Genomic DNA, 23,241 nt, shown 5'->3' with positions numbered 1-23,241 from the left:
CCCTCTGCTCATCCACACTGCCAAGTATCCGACCATTAGCCCAGTACCCCGTCTTTTTGTTACTCTTACCAAAGTGAATCACCTCACACTTAGCTACATTGAACTCCATTTGCCACCTTTCTGCCCAGTTCTGCAACTTATCCATATCCCGTTGTAACCTGACACATCCTTCCTCACTGTCAACAACTCCACCGACTTTCGTATCATCTGCAAACTTGCTCACCCAACCTTCTAGCCCCTCCTCCAGGTCATTTATAAAAATGACACACAGCAATGGTCCCAAAACAGATCGTTTCTTAGCAATAACCTGCCCACTGATGCTAAATATGGGTTCTGCAGGAGCCACTCAGCTCCTGACCTTACTACAGCCTTGGTTCAAAAATGGACAAAAGAAATGAATTCCAGAGGTGAGGTGAGAGTGTCTGCCATTGATATCAAGGCTGCATTTAACCAAGTGTAGCATCAAATGTACTCAGCAAAATTAAAATCAATGGGAATCAGAAGAAACTCTGCTGGTTGTTATCATACTTGGCACAAGGAAAGATAATTGTGATTAACATCAGTCATCCATCTTCATGAAACTTAGAACAGTATAGCACAGGAATAGGCCTTTCAGCCTATCTTGTCTATGTTGACCATGATACTATTCTTAACTAATCCTATTGGCCTATACATGATTTTTATCCCTCTGAAGAAGGGTCATGGACCCAAAATATTAAATCTATTTCTCTCCAGAGATGCTGCCAGATCTGCTGAGTTTTTCCAGCAATTTGTGTTTTTGTGTTTATTTCATATCCTTCTATGCCCTGCTTGCTCATGTGTCTACATGCTTCTTAAACATTGCTATCGCATCTCTTCTACCAACCCCCTCAGGCAGCATATTCCAGGCACCTACTACCCTCTGAGTAAAAATCTTACCCCACACATCTCCTTTAAACTTTTCCCCTCTCACCTTAAACCTATGCCCCAAAGTATTTCACATTTCCATCCAAGAAAAAAAGACTCTAACTATTCATACTTTTCATGCTTGTCATAGTTTTATATACTTCTACCAGGTCACCCCTCAGCTTCTGATGCTCTAGCAAAAACAGTTGAAGTTTGTTTAACCTCTCCTTATAGATAATACACACCAATCCATGCAACCTCCCAATAAAACTCTTTTGTACCCTCTCCAAGTATTCCACATGCTTCCTATAGTGCATTAACAAGAACTCCACACAATACTCCAAATATGGCCTAACTAAAGATTTACACAGCTGCAGCATGACTTTTGAACTTAAATGCCCCAACTGATGCCATATGCCTTCTTTACCACATTATCCACTTGTGTTACCACATTTAGAGAGCTATGGACTTACACCCCACAATCAGTGCTGCTCAGGATCCTAACATTTACTGCATACTTTCCTCTTCCATTTGACCTCCCAAAATGCATCACTCCACGTGTCTGGATTAAACACTGTCTTTCATTTCTCTGTCCAATTTTCTAACAGATTTATATTGTGCTGCATTGTAACTCCTCAGTTACTGAAGCAGAAAGACCTAGACAATATGCAGGTTTGGGTTCACAAATGGCAATTAAGATTCATACCATACAAGTGTCAAGCAATAACTACAGTCAGTTCTTCTATAACATGATGGTTATAGTCTGCATTATAGAAAAAGCATGCTTCAGAAACAGCATTTAAATGTAGCAGGCTTTGACAAGATTTGTAGCTCAGGTTCAGGTTCTGGATGTAGGTTTGCTCATTGAACTCAGTGAGCAAAACTACATCCAGCATTTAAAGTGTTAGTGCTGTAATTGCGTTACAGCCAAGACACGTTTTAAAAGTTCACACTGTAGAATAGCACCCCTATTATCTCTCTGAGCAGCTTAACACCAGTATTTGAATTTTTATCCCAGTTCTAGAGTTTCCAACTAGTGGACATAGGTTTTCTTCCCTGGTTTTCCTATTAATATTTTGGAAACTTCAATCAGTTCACATTTTAACCTTCTAAATTCTAGATAGATCAGGCCTAATTTGCATCATTACTCCACATTACTTATTCCTTGAATTCAAGGTATCATCATGTAAACACACGTTGTACTCCATCCAAGGCCAATTTCGCCTTCCTAAGGTATGGTGCCCAGATCTGATCACAGCTCTCACATAGTTCCAAGTCCGGATGACAAGTGACTTGGAAGGGGATTTGCAGGTAGTGATGTACCCAATTATCTGCTGCCCTTGTCCTTCTAGATAGCAGTGGTCATGGATTTGGAAGATGCTGTCTGAGGAAACTTGGTGAATATCTGCAGTGCAACTTATAGATAGTACATACCGCTGCAACTGAGCTTCGATGGTGGTGTACAGCCAATGCAACCTAAGCTGTTTTGGCCTATTGGCTGTGAGCTTGTTTGAAGGATCCAGAAATAATTGCCTTATAAGATAGCCAGCAGTCTTTCAAGTCAAAGAAATAGCAAGGTATGAGTAGATAACAAGGTTCTCAAGGGCTGTCTTGACTGCGGAGATGGTGGCTGTAAGAAGGGAGATATTCATCATAGGGGTTAGAAAGACTCGGGAAACAACCCCACTGTCTGTAAATCATTCCTCTGCTGGAGGATCCTTGACCTTAATAATACTTTGCAGATGATTTCATTGCTGGATCATTGGTCCATCATCTTCTCTGGAAGACCCTTAATCTCCTGAACTTTATTCAGATAGGGGCCCTTCTCTGCTAATTCAGCTAACTCCCTCACTACATCATTTGTGGCACCTTTAAACTCAGACATGTCCAGCATGGAAAATGTCTACTGTGTTGACACAAATATAGTACCTCCTTCCTTGCAATATACTAAATACTCAAACCAGGTAATTTCTTTTTTTTAGCTGAGTCCTGAATCTGTGGGAGATGGTTTGGTTTTTGTGAAATTGTATGCAGCATATTTCCTATTTAAAGCTTTATGAAGATCTGTATCTTGGGAGTTGGTATCTTTATTTTCAATTTTTAAATTCACTAATGGTGTTTAGACATTGCTGGCTGGCCAGCATTTATTGCCCGTCCCTAGTCATCCTTGAGAAGATGGTGGAGAGCTGCCTTATTATATCAATGCAATCCATTTAAGAAGGGAGGGAATTCCATGAGTTTGACCCAACAATAGGGAAGGAATAGCAATATCTCTCCAACTCAAGATGAGTGGCTTAGAAGGAAACTTGCAGGTGGCGGTGTTCCCATGTATCTGCTGCCCTTTGTCCTTCTAGACAGTAGTGGTCCTATGTTTGGAAGGTGCTACCTAAGGAGATTTTGTGAATTTCTGCAGTGTATTTTTTAGATAGTACACACTACTAATACAATTTACTGACATATCTGTTTTAAAGCATGTAACTTCTTTACTTCCACTTGAGTAGATTATACATTTGCATTTACTCTCTAGTAAACTAGCCATTTTCTCACCCCCAACGATTGTACTGGATGACTTAGTATTTTTCATAGGTATCAGTATTTCTTCTTGGAAAGATGAAGAATTAAAATATTGCTCCTGAAATTGTACTGGCTCATCCTCTGGTATCAAAGTCAAATCCACTGTATCAATTTGTTCAGCAAGCTGCTTTACCGTCTGCACTTCAGTTGAAGGTTTGTCAGTGAGTTTAAGTGAATGGTAGTCCTCATTGATCTTCGAATATTATGCGAACATGGTAGACATGAAAAAGATTTCCAAATGCTTCTAAAGTCAGTAACTTTATTCATCCTCACAGTATGAAACAATTTTCTTCTGCTAACATAGTAGCCATACTGCTCAGTGGATGGACTAAGGAACCACAAGAACTTCATCCCATTACTGTTGAGCTGAGCTGAATAATGACATATAACAAAACTGACAACAGAGGAGAATTTCAGACTATTCAGGAAAACAGTCCAAGAATACTACCTGTGAGAAACAAAGCTCACTGTTCAATAATTTCAGTCCGAGTCAAATTCTGAAGCAGTCTGTATTCATACGTTCTTGCAAACCTGGGTGACCACAAAGTAGGTCAGGAGGTTACATTACAATTTATACAGTTCAGTTGAGTCTCTTGGTACTCCCCTTTTACTTTATATATAACAGTTGTATTGCTCTGTGCAACTGCTAATCTAATCGGTTTACCATATCTGTCTGTGGCCTGTTGTTGGCGTGCAACCACCACCCACCCACTCCCCCCCTCCCCCGCCCCCCCTTGATAACTGGGTCTTATTACTTTTGCTGATGCACCACTGGTCTTAATTGGTTATCTTGTTCATACTAATTCCCTATGTGCGTGACAATTGCAACGGTCATGTCAATACATCTGTTTCTACCATTCGACCACCTCCCTTTTCGGTTAGTTATTTCTTGGTATACACCCACGTGATTCTGCCTTGCGATTTTTGCAGAAGCAAGATACAGCTCCTTGTAGCTGTTTGTGCAAGCATATCTAGCTTAACATACACCCCCCTCATGACTCAGCCTTGTGATTTTTGCAGAAAGAACATTTGCAAGTGCCTCTCACAATCCCCTCCTTTTTTTAATAATTGTTATTTTCTGCATTTCTCTTATATGTCGCCCCCAAATTTGTAAGCATCATCCCCGAGACTTCATCCATCTTGACCTCAAGGTCACTCATCCCCTCATTGTTCAAGAGGTAGAATTCCTCTGCCTGATTACCTTTTAGGGAGATCTGTTTTGCCAAGGCTGTCTGAATCAGCCATTGGGTTAGTCCCCGTACACAAGGTATGATACAACAGTCAATTACTACCAGTACCCCTGCTACTATCAGGGAGGTGAGGATGGAGACTACCACTCCCTTCCATTTCGCAAACCATGATTCCAGCCATCCCGTGAGGTGTCCACCCCTGAATTCTCAGCTGAAAAATGTGTTGCTGGAAAAGCGCAGCAGGTCAGGCAGCATCCAAGGAGCAGGAGAATCGATTTTTCGGGCATAAGCTCTCAGCCAGTTCTTCCACCAAGGTGGTCAATCCTCACAAGGCACAAGTGATTGACCCGTCAGGTGATGTATTATTTGGAATAAAAGTACAACAGCTCTCTCCTAACATCACACATACACCCCCTTTTTCTGCTAAGATCATATCTAAGGCCATTCTATTTTCCCAGGCCATTCTACTGGTTGCATTCTACTGGTTCTGTTATGCCTTTGACTGCATCCCTAGTATAATTGATGAATCTTTGCTGATTATAGAAAATATAGTTTATCCAGTCCACATTCTTGCTGACCGTTACCCTCCAGAATAGAGCCGATTCAAAACCTGCTGCAGTCTGGTTACGAGCCTTGTTACTCATCCGGGCACCCCTCTAGGAACTCCTACAGAGTCTAGATAAATCCTATCATCAAAAGAGGTGTCTAATAATGATTTTTTACTCCTCCCCTTTTTGTTGCTATCTTCTCCTTTTCAAATGCCAAGGTGAATAGGATTGCCAATTGTACAATTGCACATATCCATCTCCAATCTGGAGGTAGAGTGGGTCTCAATATTTTCCTCCGCAGTACCACCACAGATCCACTTGGGGAACCTTCAGTGCTGAGTAGATCCCCCCCTTGCCCATTTCAGTGACGTTCTCAATTTCTGTACATAATTTCAGCTCCCCCAAGTCTCTGGATCGATTTGTACCTTGTCTACGTACACACGACGTGTGATTTCCGACTGCAGCTGAAAACGTAGGGGGGCTTTTAAGCCTTTCTTCTCCAAGGGAGGGAACATTAGAGATAGGGAGGTACAGTTCCTATCATTCCATGCAGTCTTATCCTGATACAGGGCTATCATACATTTCATGCCCTTCCTGTCTCGCTTCCACCCAAGCGGAACGGGGACGACCTGGGCCACTGGTCTACCGGAGGCACAAGCATAGCAATTGCTCTTTAGATTAGATTAGATTACTTACAGTGTGGAAACAGGCCCTTCGGCCCAACAAGTCCACACCGACCCACCGAAGCGAAACCCACCCATACCCCTACATTTACCCCTTACCTAATCCGCAGTACCACCACAGATCCGCTTGGGGAACCTTCAGTGCTGAGTAGATCCCCCCCTTGCCCATTTCAGTGACGTTCTCAATTTCTGTACATAATTTCAGCTCCCCCAAGTCTCTGAACCCGGGTCTCTAGCGCTGTGAGGCAGCAGTGCTAACCACTGTGCCACCGTGCCGCTCTTGTTCAGACTTTTTACAGTATACTTTACCCATTCAGCCCAGGCATTTGCATCCCCATACCTAGTTTCTATTTCGTTGGTCTGTTTCAAGTCCTTCACCTCTATAATTTTTATCACCTTAGGGTCATCGGGAGGGGTGAAAGGTATCTTATTATCCAATTGTTCTGCCCATTTTCCCTTTCCTACGCTAATTCGGAAACAACAGCCCAAGAAATCATTCCCGTTTGTTTTCATTTCTATCCCAAATGTTTCATTTAATTGTATCTGATAGGTGCCCCCCCCAGAATTGCTTCATGCCATGTGGTTTTCTTTATCGTTAAGTATACTGGGTTACATTTTTTATTGGGACAATCGAGAGCTGGTCAGAAGGGGGCCCGGTGTACTGTGAAGAGACCAGTATACCAAGTACCATCCCCAAGGCCATCCCCGTAGGACTTAAGATGTATCTCTGAGCTGCTGTACTGTCTCTGATTATCTACATCCCCACAATTTATTAAGCTGCATGCATCGGCGTCTATTACCTGCGGATTATCAGACTCAGGGACCGTTAATAACAAGTATGAAGATGTTTGACAAAATCCCAATACTAAGAAAGCTAATATCATAACCCTGAGCATTCCCAGCATTCTACAATAGTATTGAAGCACTGAGAGACTTTACATGTAATCTATAAAAAAACCATCCAGCGCTCATTTCGCCACGGTATAATCAGTCACTTAAAGTCTTCTTAGCCTGAGTTTCAGTGGTTCTTGCATTGATTCGGCTGTCCAGACTTCTTTCTCAACCGGAGATTCCACTGGTCCCTTAATCCTGGTGTAGTGAGTCCAGCCTTTCTCCGCTGTTCTTATCGCCATTTCAGTAGGCAAAAGAGCCCAGCATGATCCCTCCCAATCCAGTTGCAATTTAGTTTCTGACCATTACTTAATTAGGACCCAATCTCCCGGCCGGATGGAATGAATGGTGAATTCAAGGGGCAGAATCTGTGCCAATAAACCCTGTTTCCTGAGGAAAGACAAAGAGGAGGACAAGCCCAGTATATGCTTCATTAAGAACAAATCTCTAGTTTCTGGGATTGGCAGTTCCCCTTTTGTTCCCAAGTAGGGCAGGCCAAACAATATCTCATAAGGGGACAGCCCCAAATCTTTCCTTGGGGCCATCCACACTAGCAAGAGGGCTATAGGTAAACACTTAGTCCAAGGGAGTCTGGTTTCTATTATTAATTTAGATAACTGCCTCTTCAGTGTCTGGTTTATTCTCTCAACCTTTCCTGATGAGGGTGGGTGCCAAGGGGTGTGGAACTCCCAAGAGATCCCTAACCCCTTCATCGTTCTCTGGAGTACCTTAGAAGTAAAGTGAGTTCTCTGATCCGAATCCATACACTCCATTGTCCCATATCTGGGAACAATGTGTTCAAGTATTATCTTGGACACCCCACTTGCGGTGGCAGTGGCCAGAGGATACGCCTCCACCCATCCAGATAAATGATCAACTATTGCCAACATATATCTCAGTATTCCCACTCGGGGTAATTCGGTATAATCTCTGCTCTGGAATGGTCTTAGCCCAGGTTCTCTCCCTCCTGGGACTTGTTTCCTTAGCACCTTCTTGTTTACCTTCCTGCGTGTTATGCATCCCTCACATATCTGTTTGGCTATCGTATATATCCCTTTGCATCCATATTTTCTTAAGACTAAATCACACATTGCTTGCACTCCCCAATGACTCCCCTGATGTAGGACAGCCATAATCTCTCGCATCATCATTTTGTTCAACTTTTCCCCCCCCCATCGGGTAACATCCAGCGCCCAACCACTGTCTTTGTGGCCCCTAAGTCTTTTAGTTCCTCCTCCTCCTTTGCAGTAAACAACGGGGTACCCTGAGGATCCGGAATTACAGGTATTAGGGAGAATGTTGCGGCTCCTTGTGGATTCAGGGCCGCTTCTTTAGCTACCTCATCGGCCAGTCTATTTCCTCTTACTTCCGGATCATTCCCCTTTTGATGTCCATTTATATGAACTAATGCTATTTCTCTCAGGAGTAACGGGGATCCCAGCACTTGTTTTATCAATTCCTCATGTGCTACTTCTTTTCCTATGGTATTTATTAGTCCTCTTTCTTGCCAAATTTTTCCGAACGTGTGTACCACTCCAAATGCATATTTGGAGTCTGTGTACACCATTCCTTCCTTGTCTTCTAAGGCTCTGAGAGCTCTTTCCAGGGCATAGAGTTCACAAGTTTGGGCTGACCAGCCGTTAGGCAGTCTCCAGGCATCGATTACGCTTCCCTCCATCCCATCTATTACAGCATATCCATTATGTATCTTGCCCTCAATCATCCGGGAAGACCCGTCAATAAACAACCGAGCTCCCACATAGAGTGGGATGTCCCTTAGGTCCAATAATATCAAGGCAGTCGTGTTCTGGATTACCAGGGAACTCCCCCTCTCCACGCCACAGGAATGCAGCTGGATTTAAGCAACTGTCTGTGACTAACACAAGGTCATCCTTCTCTATTAAAATTGCCTCATATTTCAAGATCCTAGAGTCTGTGAGCCATTGTCCTGCTTTCTGATTTAATATGATCCGTATCGGTGTGGGGTGCTGACTATTAAGGCTCCCCTAAAAGTAAATTCCGATTTTCCTCTACCAATAAGGCTGTTGCTGCCACTGCCAGCACACACTCCGGCCAGTAATGTAGCTTTCCATTCTTTAATTAACAATGAATTAATGCTGTCATGTTTTAAATTGGCTATGAATTAATATAACAGGTCACTGAGAATGTGTGAAGGAATCCTGCCAATTAATATTGATTCAGGTTAATACAATTGATTTATTATAAATATTAATTATTAATTATATGTATATTATATAAATAAAATCATTATCTGTAATTCAGGATGGAAAAGCAAGAAGTGACTAAAACATTTTTAAAACTGTACTCTTTGCTTTATCCTTCTCATTGCATCATTCTCTTCCCTTCTGTAGTTGATCTCCTTGCCTTTATTTTCACTTTAACCTTATTTAACCAATTTATCAATTTATGCTTGTCTAACTTTAAAGCCTGTTCCTAACTATACATTTTGGAATCTTACTTGTAAATATATTTATATATTATAAATTTATTTATTCATTATTTAATATTTAAAATGCAAAATGCAAGGTTCCCAGCTTTGAAATTCACTATAATTACCCAGTTTTAGTCACTTGATTTAAATCCAAAATTAGTTTTCTTAAGTAGTCCTGGCCAGTCATTGCTCAATTACAATGCTATAGGTCGTGAAATAACCGGAGCTGCCTTAAAAGGATTTGTCTATTCAAGTTAAAAAAAAACTTCTAATGCCGAATCCAAGGTCACAGATATTAACCATAGGTTTTTTTTGATTTAACTGAAACTTCAACTGTCATTGAGGGAGGGGACTTTCTAAATAAAGCTACGGATGGCACTTCATAATCACCAACGAAACACTTCATAATCACCAACGAAACACATCAATCTTAAAATTAAGTGAAAACAAATGAGTCTGAAACACAAAAAAAGGTTATAATGTTGTTTTCCTCTGTATTAACCTGATTTGAAATCGCTTTTATGTAAGGATAAAAGAGGTTAGTTAGAAACTGATAGTAAGGCAATCATGACCTGTAAAAAGAACAGGAGTAAACATTTTATTTCATAATCACCGTAAAATCCTTAACCTTGAAAGAAATCATGTTAAATTTCCACAATAGAAATCAGATTCAAAACAGTCCTGGATCTCCAGCTCCAGGGAACAAAGCACAAACATTCAATCACCAACAAACAAATGTGCATTTAAACCGAATCACAAACTTTCTATTAGCTGGACAGCTCTTTCTTACACACACACACACACCGTATCTCACAAACACTTTCTGGGCTTCCTGCAACAACTCCTCTAGAGGCTTCTTGTTCCACCCCTCTATCTTTTGAATATTTTTCTGGATGTCTCGCCATAATTTAGTTACGAAATGTACCCTCAGTAGCCCTTCAGCTACTAACCCTTCCGACACAAAGCATAATCTGATTCCTCATGTCTGAAAGGCTGTTAGTTGTTGACATATAAATTCAAATATTTACAAACACAGTCTTCGTCCGACCCATACTTTGGCCAGAAGACAACGGGACGAAGAATGGATTCCTTAGTCCATACAAAGCAACAATACTTAATCATATTTTTCCTATCTTTTTCCCTTGTGCAAGTTGTATTTTTCCAATTTTTCAACATCCGTCCCAAGGGACTTTATGGAGGGATGTCTTCTGGAACTTCTTTACCTCATTTTTGCTTCCTTTGCCTCCCAAAGTGGTCAACCTGCCAGTCCCTTGATTTGACAAGTATCACACTCCCAGTCACCAAGGCAATTCTAACTCAAACCCCAATCAAACCTAGGGGGCTCTAACTCGAATCAAACCCAGGGGACTCTAACCCCAATCAGACCTAGGGGATTCTAACCCCAATCAAATCCAGGGGACTCTAACCCCAATCAAAATAGGGGAACATACTTCCCAAAGGACTTTCTGGAGGTATGTTGTCAGGGACCCCACCTCCATTTCCATTTCCTTTTTTTTCCCGGAGGCTTTTGCTTTACCCTCGGCACAGCCCATATTGAGTTCCTTCGTTAGTCCCTTATTAACTACTAGCCACCAAGGCAGTACTTAAAAGTTAATTTTCTTACCTTGGTCCATGCACGGAGTTGCCTGGCTCAACGTCTCCCTGTGCCTACCATTCAAGTATTACCACCTAACTCTTTCCTGGTTCAGAATGACTCCCTAAGGATTCTGGTCAGTCTACCGGGAGGGGCACCCACCATCGAGAAACACAGGACCATTCTAAAAGGGAACGGGACACGTCTTCCCAGCCATCGACGGTGCATACTCTGCCGGTGATGACAGGGTCCCGGACACGAGCCCCCAATTGTGAGAAATGAAGCTCACTGTTCAATAATTTCAGTCTGAGTCAAATTCTGAAGCAGTCTGTATTCATACGTTCTTGCAAGCCTGGGTGACCACAAAGTAGGCACCCTGATCAGGAGGTTACATTACAATTTATACAGTTCAGTTGAGTTTCACAGTACTCCTCTTTTACTTCATATACGACAGTTGTATTGCTCAAGCGCCTCTCACACTACCCAACAAATACAAAGCTGGAAAGGAGAATGAGCTGTGAGGATGTAGAGATGCTTCAGTGTGATTTGAACAAATTGTGTGAGTGGGCAAATGCATGGTGGATGAAGCACACTATGACGTTATCCACTTTGGTAGCAAAAACAAAGGCAAATTATTATCTGAATTAGGATATATTAGGGAAGGGGAATGTGTAACAAGATTTGGGTGTCATTGAATGCCAGTTGTTGAAAGAAAGCAGGTGGTGAAGAAGGCAAATAGTATGTTGGCATTCATAGTGTGAGGATTTGAGTACAGAAGTAGAGATGTTTCACTGTAGTTGTACAGGGCATTGTTAAGATCTCATCTGGAGTATTGTATGCAGCCTTGGTCGCTTTATTTGAGGAAGGATGTTCTGGGAATGGAAGAATTGAAACAAAAATTTAATAGATTGGTTACTGGCAGGACTGACATATGAAGAGAAACTGGATCGGTTAAGATTATATTCACTGGAGTTCAGAAGAGTGACGGAAGAATCTTGGAGAAACCTATAAACTTCTAACAGGACGAGACAAGTTTGATTCAGGAAGGGATGTTCCCAATGATGGGGGAGCAGCCTCAAAAGATGGAATGGTCTAATATTGGTCCAGTTTTTGCATTTTTATGTGTCTAAACTACCGCTTTTTTAAGTCTGAAGAGACTATGTTCAGAGATACTGGTGAAACCTCCAGAACATGGAATTTGCAAAGTCCAGGTCTTGAGAGAGGGGGAGAGGTAAATTGAAAAAGTATAGAAGAAAATTAATCTTCAAATTAATCTGTGAAGATGTCATAAGGACTTGGTGGGAGAGTAAAGTACGTTTAAGTGGAAGACAGATCCTAGGTTAGGATCTCCTAGCCATCACTGCATTAATGGAGTACCTGCATTACGAACTGTAAATGGTTACAAAGCTGCAATATCTTGATTATGCTACAAGACCTTTCTCATGAGACCAGAAAGTAGCTACCAACACACACGTTAAAATTAGATTATGCTGTGAAAAAAATCCATGCACTTAAAAGATACAGACGGCAGCTCACCAAACAGTACAGCATGAAGTCTGTTATGTCACTCTGCATTGATGCTAGACCTGAGGTTTTAAACAAGGACCAGCAGTTCTCACAGAACTGTGTGAACATTCTCAAAGCATTGAAAGAAGCAGCTCCATTCTTTTCTGTCGAGCTGTGAGATAAGTTCTGCAGTGGACTAATATCTGGTGCTGTCTGAGCTCTGCTCGTTGATGCTGTCAGGCACCCTTCCACTTCTTTCTTCTCACTTGCCTATATGAATCCTTTATGAATCCTCTTGACTATCATTTCCTATGTGATTCAAGGCAGACTGGATCAGCCCATTATTGGGATTCTGTGGGTTTAATTTATATGCCATACACAATTCCTTTGGGAAGAGGACTGATATGTCCATTACAGTTGCCAAAATGTGAAAAGCTTTTTATCTACTGAACACATCAAGAATTATCAGGCATCCAATTGCTGTGTGATTATATTCGAACATTTAATGAGTGAAGGAACAGTAGGACTAAGTGAAGGAGGATGATAGCTCCAAAGGCACAAGGAGCTGCTTGGCTTCCCTTATTCCATTCACTAAAGATGAACTATTTTCAATATATAGGTTAGATCCGTCAGGTCTGGTGAACAGATGCTGAATGGGAATGGTATCCATGGTTACGGACCTGTGTTCTCTGCAAACAGATATTAAATACTTACATGTTAGAACACAATAAGAGAGAATACAACCTCTGTACCCAATCTTCATCTCAATTAATGTCAATACAGAATAAGGCAGCATGAAAGTCATGCCTGTTGACATTTTGCAGATGGTTGTCTCATGATAAATTTGTGTGAGGTTTTATCTATATATTTCAGATCAATTCATGAAATGCAGCTACTAGTTTATTGGAGTAGGAGGACATTTAGTACAGAACTGAAAGAGAACCTTATGGATTTCTTGCTGAAATAACACATTAAAAGGTAAAGTTGCTGTAGTCCATAGGCTGCTCTCTCTTTAGAAAAAGATGACTAGTGGTGGTTTAAATGGAGGGTGACTGTGGCACAGGCAAGGTAGCAGTTGAGAAAGATGGTCTTTCGTGACAACCTCAGCTGGTATAGGAATTGAACACATATTGTTGACATCGCTTTACATCACAAACCAGCTGTCCAACCAACTGAGCTAATCAAACCCAATTCCCCTCAGCTAAAGTATACAATGTGGGCGGAAACTGACCAGCATGGGCCCTCTGGTACCCACAAAGCAGACCCCAGCTGTGGATGAATAGCCCCACTGCCTCATGGAGATCTTAGGATAGAAGATGTCTAAGGAAATCATTACAAAGTAGCTTGAGTTCAGCAGCCAAGACGCCTGCATGATTTGTCTTACTGAATGTTTCTCATTCCAATGCCCATTGAGATTGAAATGGCATAACTGAAAAAGTAAGACTTCAGTAAAGAGTGAAGGATTCCTTTGTATCTCATTTGTAAGATATCCTTGGAAATTATGTAAGGCATTTTTGCAAAGATTTGTAGCTCAAGGTGTGGATGCGGTTGTTGGTTTGCTTGCCGAGCTGATGATGTTACCTAGCGTGGTGACGAAACATCTGCATGGCAACCCACCAGCTCAGTGCGCAAACCAACAACTGCATCATATGAGGCAGTCACCTGTAGGAGATATTCCATTAATACTAATCACTTGAACAATGGCTAAGATAGCTTCCAGACACAAGCTAAGTATGTCATCTTTGGAATATCTGGTTAATTATTTTTGTTTAGCCCTCCTGATAGCACGATAAGGCAGTCTACATGCCAAGCCAACCCCTTACATATTTCAGCAAATGTTTTCTCAGCAAAGCTGAAGGCAAATGCTTAGGAAAATGACCTAACAGGAGTCTCCGTGCTCTCTATCTCTTTCACTCAGTCTCTTGGTCTCTAACCCATCTAGTAAGCTTCAAGTCCCTACTTGTTGGTAGTGACCAACCATGGGTGCTCCTGTTTCAAGCAGAGATTACTTTAAAATGCTCAACTCAGAAATGCTACATCCAGAAGAGCAACAACTCAGTTGTCTACACTCAAATAAAAGCAAATTGTTACAGTTGCTGGAGATCTGAAATAAAATAAAAGGTGCTAGAGAAACTCAGCTGCTCTGACAGCATCTGTGGAGAGAGACACAAAGTTAATGTTTTGAGTCTAGCATGACTCTTCTTCAGAACTGCTGAGTTTCTCCCACTTTTTGTTTTTATCTCAGATCTCCATGACCCACAGCATTTGTGTTTGCTGAAGTGTTTAATTTACAATAGAATATTGTGCGGGGAGGGGGGAGGTGGTGGTGGGGAGGGAGGGAGAGAAGGAAGATAAAAAGCCTGATTCCTGAACTGGCTAAATTGTGTAGCTGGTTTGTTCACTGGTATTCCTTTTTTATTGAGGACTGATGTTTAAACTGCCTGATCTACACAGTCAATGTTTCAGATGTAAGTCAGTTCTCATTAAGGGACTGTTGTTTCACTAGCTAGTTTAAGTTTGCGTGTTACTATGATCATGTTAAATGATGGAGTAGGCTTGAGAGTTAGAATTGCTCATTCCTGCCCCTAGTTCTTACATTCTTGTGAGGTTCCATCTTTTATGTTTTGAACTCACCCAAAGTTAATTCCATAATTCCATAAGAATTAGGAACAGGAGTAGGCCCCTTCAACCGCTCCACCGTTCAATGGAGTCATGGCTGATCCAATATTTATGTCCACCTGCCTGTATTTTCCCCTTCACCCTTGATTCCCCTATTGATCAAGAATCTATCTATACCAGCCTTAAATATACACAAGGATTCTGCCCCACAGCTCTCTTTGCAAAGAGTTTCAAGGACTCCCAAATCTCTGGAAATTCCTTTTCATTTGTGTTAATTTTGTACCCCTGTATTCTGAAACAATGCACTCTGATCCTAGACTCTCCCATATGGGGAAACATCATCTTAGCATTTACCATGTCAAGCCTCTGAGCAATCCTAAATGCATCAGTGAGATTACCTTTCAATCTTCAAAACTCTAGTGAGTAGAGTCCCAACTTTTACTCTATGACAATTCCTCGATTCCAGATATCATCTGAGTGAATCTTCTCTGACCTGCCTCTAATGGAATTATAACTTACCTAAATAAAGGGACAAAAACTCACAGTACTCCAGATGTGGACTCACCAGCACCTTGTACAGTTGTAGCAAGATGTCCCTACTCATACTATCAATCATTTTGAAAAAAGGGTCAAGATTACATTAGCTTTCTTGATAACCTGCTGCACCTGTCTGCTAGCTTTGTGTTTCGTGCATATATATCCCAAGTCCATTTGTTGCAGTAGATTGTCTCCATTTAGATGATGATCCGTTATCTTGTTCTCCCTCCAATTTCATATTTTTCCATATTATGTTCCACTTTTCAACTTCTCGCCCATTCACTTAACTTATTACTACCTCTGATAACCTGTTTGCAGCCCTCTTGCAACTTTCCTTTCCACCTATCTTTGTGTTTCAGTACCTTTGTTTCCTAGCACCAAGTAAATAGGCTCAATAATCATAATAATCACTTTTAAAGCGAAATGCAGGAGGTTTGAAGAAAGAGGTTTTCAGAAGGTGGGGGTCTGGAATGTACAGCCTGAGAGAGTGAATCATAGAATCTCTACAGTATGGAAACAGGTCATTTAGCCCAACAAGTCCACACTGACCCTCCGAAGAGAATCCCACACAGACCCATTCCCAAATTCTACATTCCCCTGACTAATGCATTTAACCTACACATCACTGAACACTGAGCAATTTAGCTTGGCCAATTCACCTAATTTGCACATCTTTGGATTGTGGGAGGAAGCTGGAGTATCTGGAGGAAACCCATTCAGACACAGGGAGAATATGCAAATTCTACACGATCACCCAAGGTTGGAATCGAACCCGAGTCCTGGCGCTGAGGTGGCAGTGCTAACCACTGAGCCACCATGCCACCCAAGAGTAGCTGAGGCAGGAAACATCTCATCCTTTAAAAAGTATTTGGATGAGCACTTGATTTATCATAACACTCAAGGTGAGAGGCCTGGTGCAGGAAAATGAAATTATCAATATTTATATTTGTGGTGACATAGAGTTGATGAGCTGAAAGGGCTCTTCTGTGATTCTAAGTTAATGATATAGAACATAGAACATAGAACATAGAACAATACAGTGCAATACAGGCCCTTCAGCCCTCGATGTTGCGCCGACCTGTTCTATTCTAAGCTCATCTCCCTCCACTATCCCATAGTCATCCATGTGCTTATCCAAGGATTGTTTAAATCTCCCTAATGTAGCCGAGTTAACTATATTGGCAGGCAGGGCATTCCACTCTCTGAGTAAAGAACCTGCCTCTAACATCTGTCTTAAATCTATCACCTCTTAATTTGTAGTTATGCCCCCCTCGTACAAGCTGACATCATCGTCCTCGGAAAAAGACTTGTTGTCAACCCTATCTAATCCTCTGATCATCTTGTATGTCTCTATCAAATCCTCTTTTAGCCTTCTTCTTTCCAATGAGAACAGACCCAGGTCTCTCAGCCTTTCCAAATTATACCTTCCCTCCAGACCAGGCAACATCCTGGTAAATCTCCCCTGCACCTTTTCCAATGCTTCCACATCCTTCCTGTAATGGGGCGACCAGAACTGTGCAGCTGCACCAGCGTTTTGTATAGTTGCAGAATGACATTGCGGTTCCGGAACTCAATCCCTCTACCAATGAAACCTAACACATCATATGCCTTCTTAACAGCACTATCAGCCTGGGTGGCAACTTTCAGGGATCTATGTACATGGACTCCGAGATCCCTCTGCACATCCACACTACCAAGAATCTTTTCATTGACCCGGTACTCTGTCTTCCTGTTATTCTTCCCAAAGTGCATCACCCCACATTTAGCTACATTGAACTTCATTTGCCACCTCTCAGCCCAGTTCTGCAGTTTATCCAAGTCCCCCTGCAACTTTTAACATCCTTCCACACTGTCCACTACTCCACTGACTTCAGTGTCATCTGCAAACTTACTAACCCATCCACCTATGTCTGTGTCTAAGTCATTTATAGACATGACAAACAGCAGTGGTCCCAAAACAGATCCTTGTGGCACACCACTATTAACCGGACTCCAGGCTGAATATTTTCCATCAACTACCACTCGCTGCCTTCTTTCAGAAAGCCAGTTTTTAATCCAGACTGCTAAATTACCCTCAATCCCAAGCCTCTGCATTTTCTCCAACAGCCTAATTGTGTGGAACCTGATCAAAGGCTTTACTGAGATCCATGTACATCACGTCAACTGCCCGACCCTCATCTACATGCTTTGTCACCTTCTCAAAAAACTCAGATTTTTGAGACAGAACCTGCCCTTGACGAAACCGTGTTGACTATCTGAAATCAAATTGTTGCTTCCTAGGTGACTATAAATCTTATCTCTTATAATCCTTTCCAAAACCTTTCCTACAACAGAAGTAAGGCTCACTGGTCTATAATTACCTGGGTCATCTCTACTGTCCTTCTTGGACAAGGACACAACATTTGCAATCCTCAAGTCATAGAACATAGAACATAGAAAAGTACAGCACAGAACAGGTCATTCGGCCCACGACGTTGTGCCGAGAATTATTCCTAATCTAAAATAAAATAGCCTAACCTAGGCACCCCTCAATTCACTGCTGTCCATGTGCATGTCCAGCAATCGCTTAAAGTCCCTAATGACTCTGTTTCTACCACCATCACTTCCATGCATTTAGCACTCTCTGCATAAAGAATGTATCTCTGATGTCTTCTCTATACCTTGCTCCTAACATCTTAAAACTATGACTGCTCATGCCAGTCAATCCTGCCCTGGGAAAATGTCTCTGGCTATTGACTCTACCCAAACCTCTCATTACCTTGTATACCTCTATCAGGTCAACTCTCTTCCTCCTTCTTTTCAGAGAGAAATGTCCGAGCTTAGTCAACCTCTCTTCATAAGACATGCCCCCCCCCCCCCCCCAGTCCAGGTAAACCTTCTTTGCACCCTCTCCAAAGCCTCCGTATCTTTCCTATAATAGGGGAACCAGAACTGGACACAATATTCCATGTGTGGTCTCACCAGGGTCTTGTAGAGCTGTAGAAAAACCTTGCGGCTCTTAAACTTGATCCTCCTATTAATAGAGGCCAAAACACCACATGCTTTCTTAACAACCCTATCCACTTGGGTGGCAACTTTGAGGGATCTATGCACTTGAACACCAAGATCCCTCTGTTCCTTCAGACTGCCATGAATCTGACTTTAATCCTATATTCAGCATTCAAGTTTGACCTTCCAAAATGCATCACTTCACATTTATCCAGGTTGAACTCCATCTACCATTTCTCAGCCTAGGTCTGTAACCTTTCCATATGTCACACTGCAGCCTGCAATAGCCCTCGATACTATCAACAGCACCTCCAACCTTTGTGTCATTAGCAAATTTACTAACCCACCCCTCAAACATTTATAAAAACTACTAAGCGCAGAGGCCCAAGAACAGAGCCCTGTGGGGCACCACTCACAACCGACCTCCAGGCAGAATACTTTCCAGCTACAACCACTCTCTGCCTACTGTCAGCCAGCCAATTCTGAATCCAGACAGCCAAATCTCCCTGTATCCCATACCTCCTGACTTTATGAATGAGCCTACCATGGTGAACCTTATAAAGGCCTTGCTGAAGTCCATATACACCACATCCACTACTCAACCTTCATTAACCTATCTCGTCACTCGTCAAATAACTCAATAAGATTTGTGAGGCACGATCTGTCCCTCACTTGGTATACTGACTGCCTTTAATCACTCTATGCATTTCCAAATAGTCATAAAACTTATTCTTCAGAATTCTTTCCAAAACCTTGCTGACCACAGACGTAAAACTGACTGGTCTGTAATTGCCAGGGATTTCCCTATTCCCCTTCTTGAAAAGAGGAACAACATTCACCTCCCTCCAACCCTCCAGTACGACTCCCATGGAAAGTGAGGAAGAAAAGATCTTCACTAGTGGCTTAGCAACCTCCTTTCTCACTTCCCGGAGCAGCCTAGGATAAGTTGAAACTTTATTGCTGGAACAGCACAGCAGGTCAGGCAGCATCCAGGGAACAGGAGATTCGACGTTTCGGGCACAGGCCCTTCTTCAGGAATAAGTCTGGTCTGGCCCTGGGGACTTACCGATCTTAATGTTTGCCAAAATTTCCAGCACATCAACTTCATCAATCTTGATCTGGTCAAGCCTGTATCCCAGCTCCTCAAAGTTCTCATTCACAACAAGGTCCCTTTCCTTAGTGAAAACTGAAGCAAAAAACTTATTTAGGGCCTCCCTTATCTGCTCAGACTCCACACACAAGTTCACTACACTATCCCTGACCGGCTCTACCTTCTCCCAGATTAGCCTCTTATTCCTCACGTATGAGTAAAATGCATTTTGGCTCTCCCTAATCCTTCCTGCCAAGCCTTTGTCATACCCCCTCCTGGCTCTCCTCAGTACATTTCTGAGCTCCTTTCTAGTAAGCCTGTAATCCTCTAAAGCTGTGCTGGATCCTTGCTTCCTCCACCTTACATAAGCTGCCTTCTTTCTTTTGATAAGAAACTCCTTTGTTCTTGTCATCTAAGGCTCCTTAATCTAACCCCTTCTTTAGTTCTCTGGTACTAAACCTGTAGACAATGACAGCTCAAATATCAAAGACAAAGGCTCCACTAACTCTTCCCTAGCTTCCCAGAGAATCCTTGAATAAATCCCATCCGGCCCAGGGGACTTGTCTACTTACACTCCTTCTGGAATTGATAACACCTCTTCGTAACTAAGCTCGATCCTTTCTAGTCCAATATCTCGTGTCTTCTACAATATTCGTGTCTTCTTCTCTTCTACAATATTCTCCTTTTCCTGAGTGAAAAGTGATGAGAAATGTTGGTTTAGCACCTCTCTGATCTCCACAGGGTCCACACACAACTTTCCACTTCTGTCTTGGACTGGCCCTATCCTTACCCTCATCAACCTCTTGTTCCTCACATATTTATAGAAAGTTTTAGGGTTCTCCTTTATTCTACCTGCTAAAGACTGCTCATGTCCCATCCTTGCTCTTCTTAACTCTATTTAAATCCTTCCTAGCTAATCTGTAACTCTCCATCGCCTCACCTGAACCATCTTGTCTCATCAACACATAAGCCTCCTTCTACCGCTTAACAAGAGATGCAATTTCTGTAGTAAACCAGGGTTCCCTTACCGTATCGCTTCCTCCCTGCCTGACAGGGCTATACCTATCAAGGACATGCAACATCTGTTCCTTAAACTAGCTCCACATTTCCATTGTTCTCATCTCCTGTGTTTTGCTACCCCATTCTATGCAGCCTAATTCTTGCCTAATCGCATTGTACTTGCCCTTGCCCAATCGATAACTCTTGCCCTGTGGCATGTACCTATCTCTTCCATCGCTAAACTAAATGTAACTAAATTATGGTCACTCCGTCCAAAGTGCTCACCTACAACTAAATCAAACACCTGGCCTGGTTCATTACCAAGCACCAGATCCAGTGTGGCCTCCCCTCTTGTAAATATATATTGTAAATATTTACAGTCTCAACATTGATCCCTGGGGGTCCCCACTAGTCCAAGATTGCCAGCCCATTTGTTCCCACTCACATAGCTTGTCCTTCAACCAATTTTCTATTCACGCCAATATATCTTCAACATCATGGGCTCTTATCTCATGACCAAACCTTTTGTGAGCTGCCTTATTGAATGCCTTCTGGAAGCCCAAATACAATACATTTACTTGTTCCCTTCTATCCACTCTGGCTGAGACTGCCTCAAAAGGCACATAAATTAAACACAATATCTCCTAATGAGGCATGTTTAATAAATAGAGTCATCGAGTCATAGAGATGTACAGCATGGAAACAGACCCTTCGGTCCAACCCATCCATGCCGACCAGATATCCCAACCCAATCTAGTCCCACCTGCCAGCACCTGTCCCATATCCCTCCAAACCCTTCCTATTCATATACCCATCCAAATGCCTCTTAAATGTTGCAATTGTACCAGCCTCCACCACACCCTCTGGCAGCTCATTCCATACATGTACCACTCTCTGCGTGAAAAAGTTGCCCCTTAGGTCTCTTTTATATCTTTCCCCTCTCACCCTAAACCTATGCCCTCTAGTTCTGGACTCCTCGATCCCAAGGAAAAGACTTTGTCTATTTATCCTATCCATGCCCCTCATAATTTTGTAAACCTCTATTGCGAGCATAAGAGGTACAGTTAGTAAGTTTGCAGATGACACCAAAATTGGAGGTGTAGTGGACAGCGAAGAGGGTTACCTCAGATTACAACAGGATCTGGGCCAGATGGGCCAATGGGCTGAGAAGTGGCAGATGGAGTTTAATTCAGATAAATGTGAGGTGCTGCATTTATAGAGTCATCGAGTCATAGAGATGTACAGCATGGAAACAGACCCTTCAGTCCAACCCATCCATGCCGACCAGATATCCCAACCCAATCTAGTCCCACCTGCCAGCACCCGGCGCTACCCCTCCAAACCCCTCCTATTCATATACCCATCCAAATGCCTCTTAAATGTTGCATCCTATTCATATACCCATCCAAATGCCTCTTAAATGTTGCAACTGTACCAGCGTCCACCACTTTGTCTGGCAGCTCATTCCATACATGTACCACTCTGTGTGAAAAAGTTGCCTCTTCAATCTCTTTTATATCTTTCCCCTCTCACCCTGAACCTACGCCCTCTAGTTCTAGACTCCTCAACCCCAGGGAAAAGATTTTGTTTATTTACCCTATCCATGCCTCTCATAATTTTGTAAACCTCTATAAGGTCACCCCTCGGCCTCCGACGCTCCAGGTAAAAAAGCCGCCAGCCTGTTCAGCCTTTCCCTATAGCTCAAATCCTCCAACACTGGCAACATCCTTGTAAATCTTTTCTGAACCCTTTCAAGTTTCACAACATCTTTCCTACAAGAAGGAGATTAGAATTGCACACAATATTCCAACAGTGGCCTAACCAATGTCCTGTACAGCCGCAACATGACTACTGTAGTCAACACTCTGACCAATAAACGAAAGCATACCAAATGCCTTCTACACTATCCTATCTACCTGCGACTCCACTTTCAAGGAGCTATGAACCTGCACTCCAAGGTCTCTTTGTTCAGCAACACTTCCTCGGACCTTACAATTAAGTGTACACGTCCTGCTGAGATTGGCTTTCCCAAAATGCAGCACCTCGCTTTTATCTGAATTAAACTCCATCTGCCACTTCTCTGCCCATTGGCCCATCTGGTCAAGATCCTGTTGTAATCTAAGGTAACCCTCTTTGCTGTCCACTACACCTCCAATTTTGGTATCATCTGCAAACTTACTAATTGTACCTCTTATGCTCGCATCCAAATCATCTATGTAAATGACAAAAAGTAGAGGACTCAGCACCAATCCTTGTGGCACTCCACTGGTCACAGGCCTCCACCACCATCCTTCGTATTCTACCTTTGAGCCAGTCTGTATCCAAATGGCTAGTTCTCCCTGTATTCCGTGAGATCTAACCTTGCTAATCAATCTCCCATGGGGAACCTTGTCGAATGCCTTACTGAAGTCCATGTGGATCACATCTACCATTCTGCCCTCATCAATCCTCTTTGTTACTTCCTCAAAAAACTCAATCAAGTTTGCGAGACATGATTTCCCATACACATAGCCATGTTGACTATCCCAAATTCTTAAAGAGTGGCACCACGTTAGCCAACCTCCAGTCTTCTGGCACCTCACCTGTGACTATCAATGATATAAATATCTCAGCAAGATGCCCAGCAATCACTTCTCTAGCTTCCCACATAGTTCTAGGGTACACTTGATCAGGTCCTGGGGATGT

Source organism: Chiloscyllium plagiosum, chromosome 6 (genome assembly GCF_004010195.1).
Source record: "Chiloscyllium plagiosum isolate BGI_BamShark_2017 chromosome 6, ASM401019v2, whole genome shotgun sequence".
NCBI classification, from domain to species: Eukaryota; Metazoa; Chordata; class Chondrichthyes; order Orectolobiformes; family Hemiscylliidae; genus Chiloscyllium; species Chiloscyllium plagiosum.
This window is presented reverse-complemented; position numbering follows the sequence as displayed.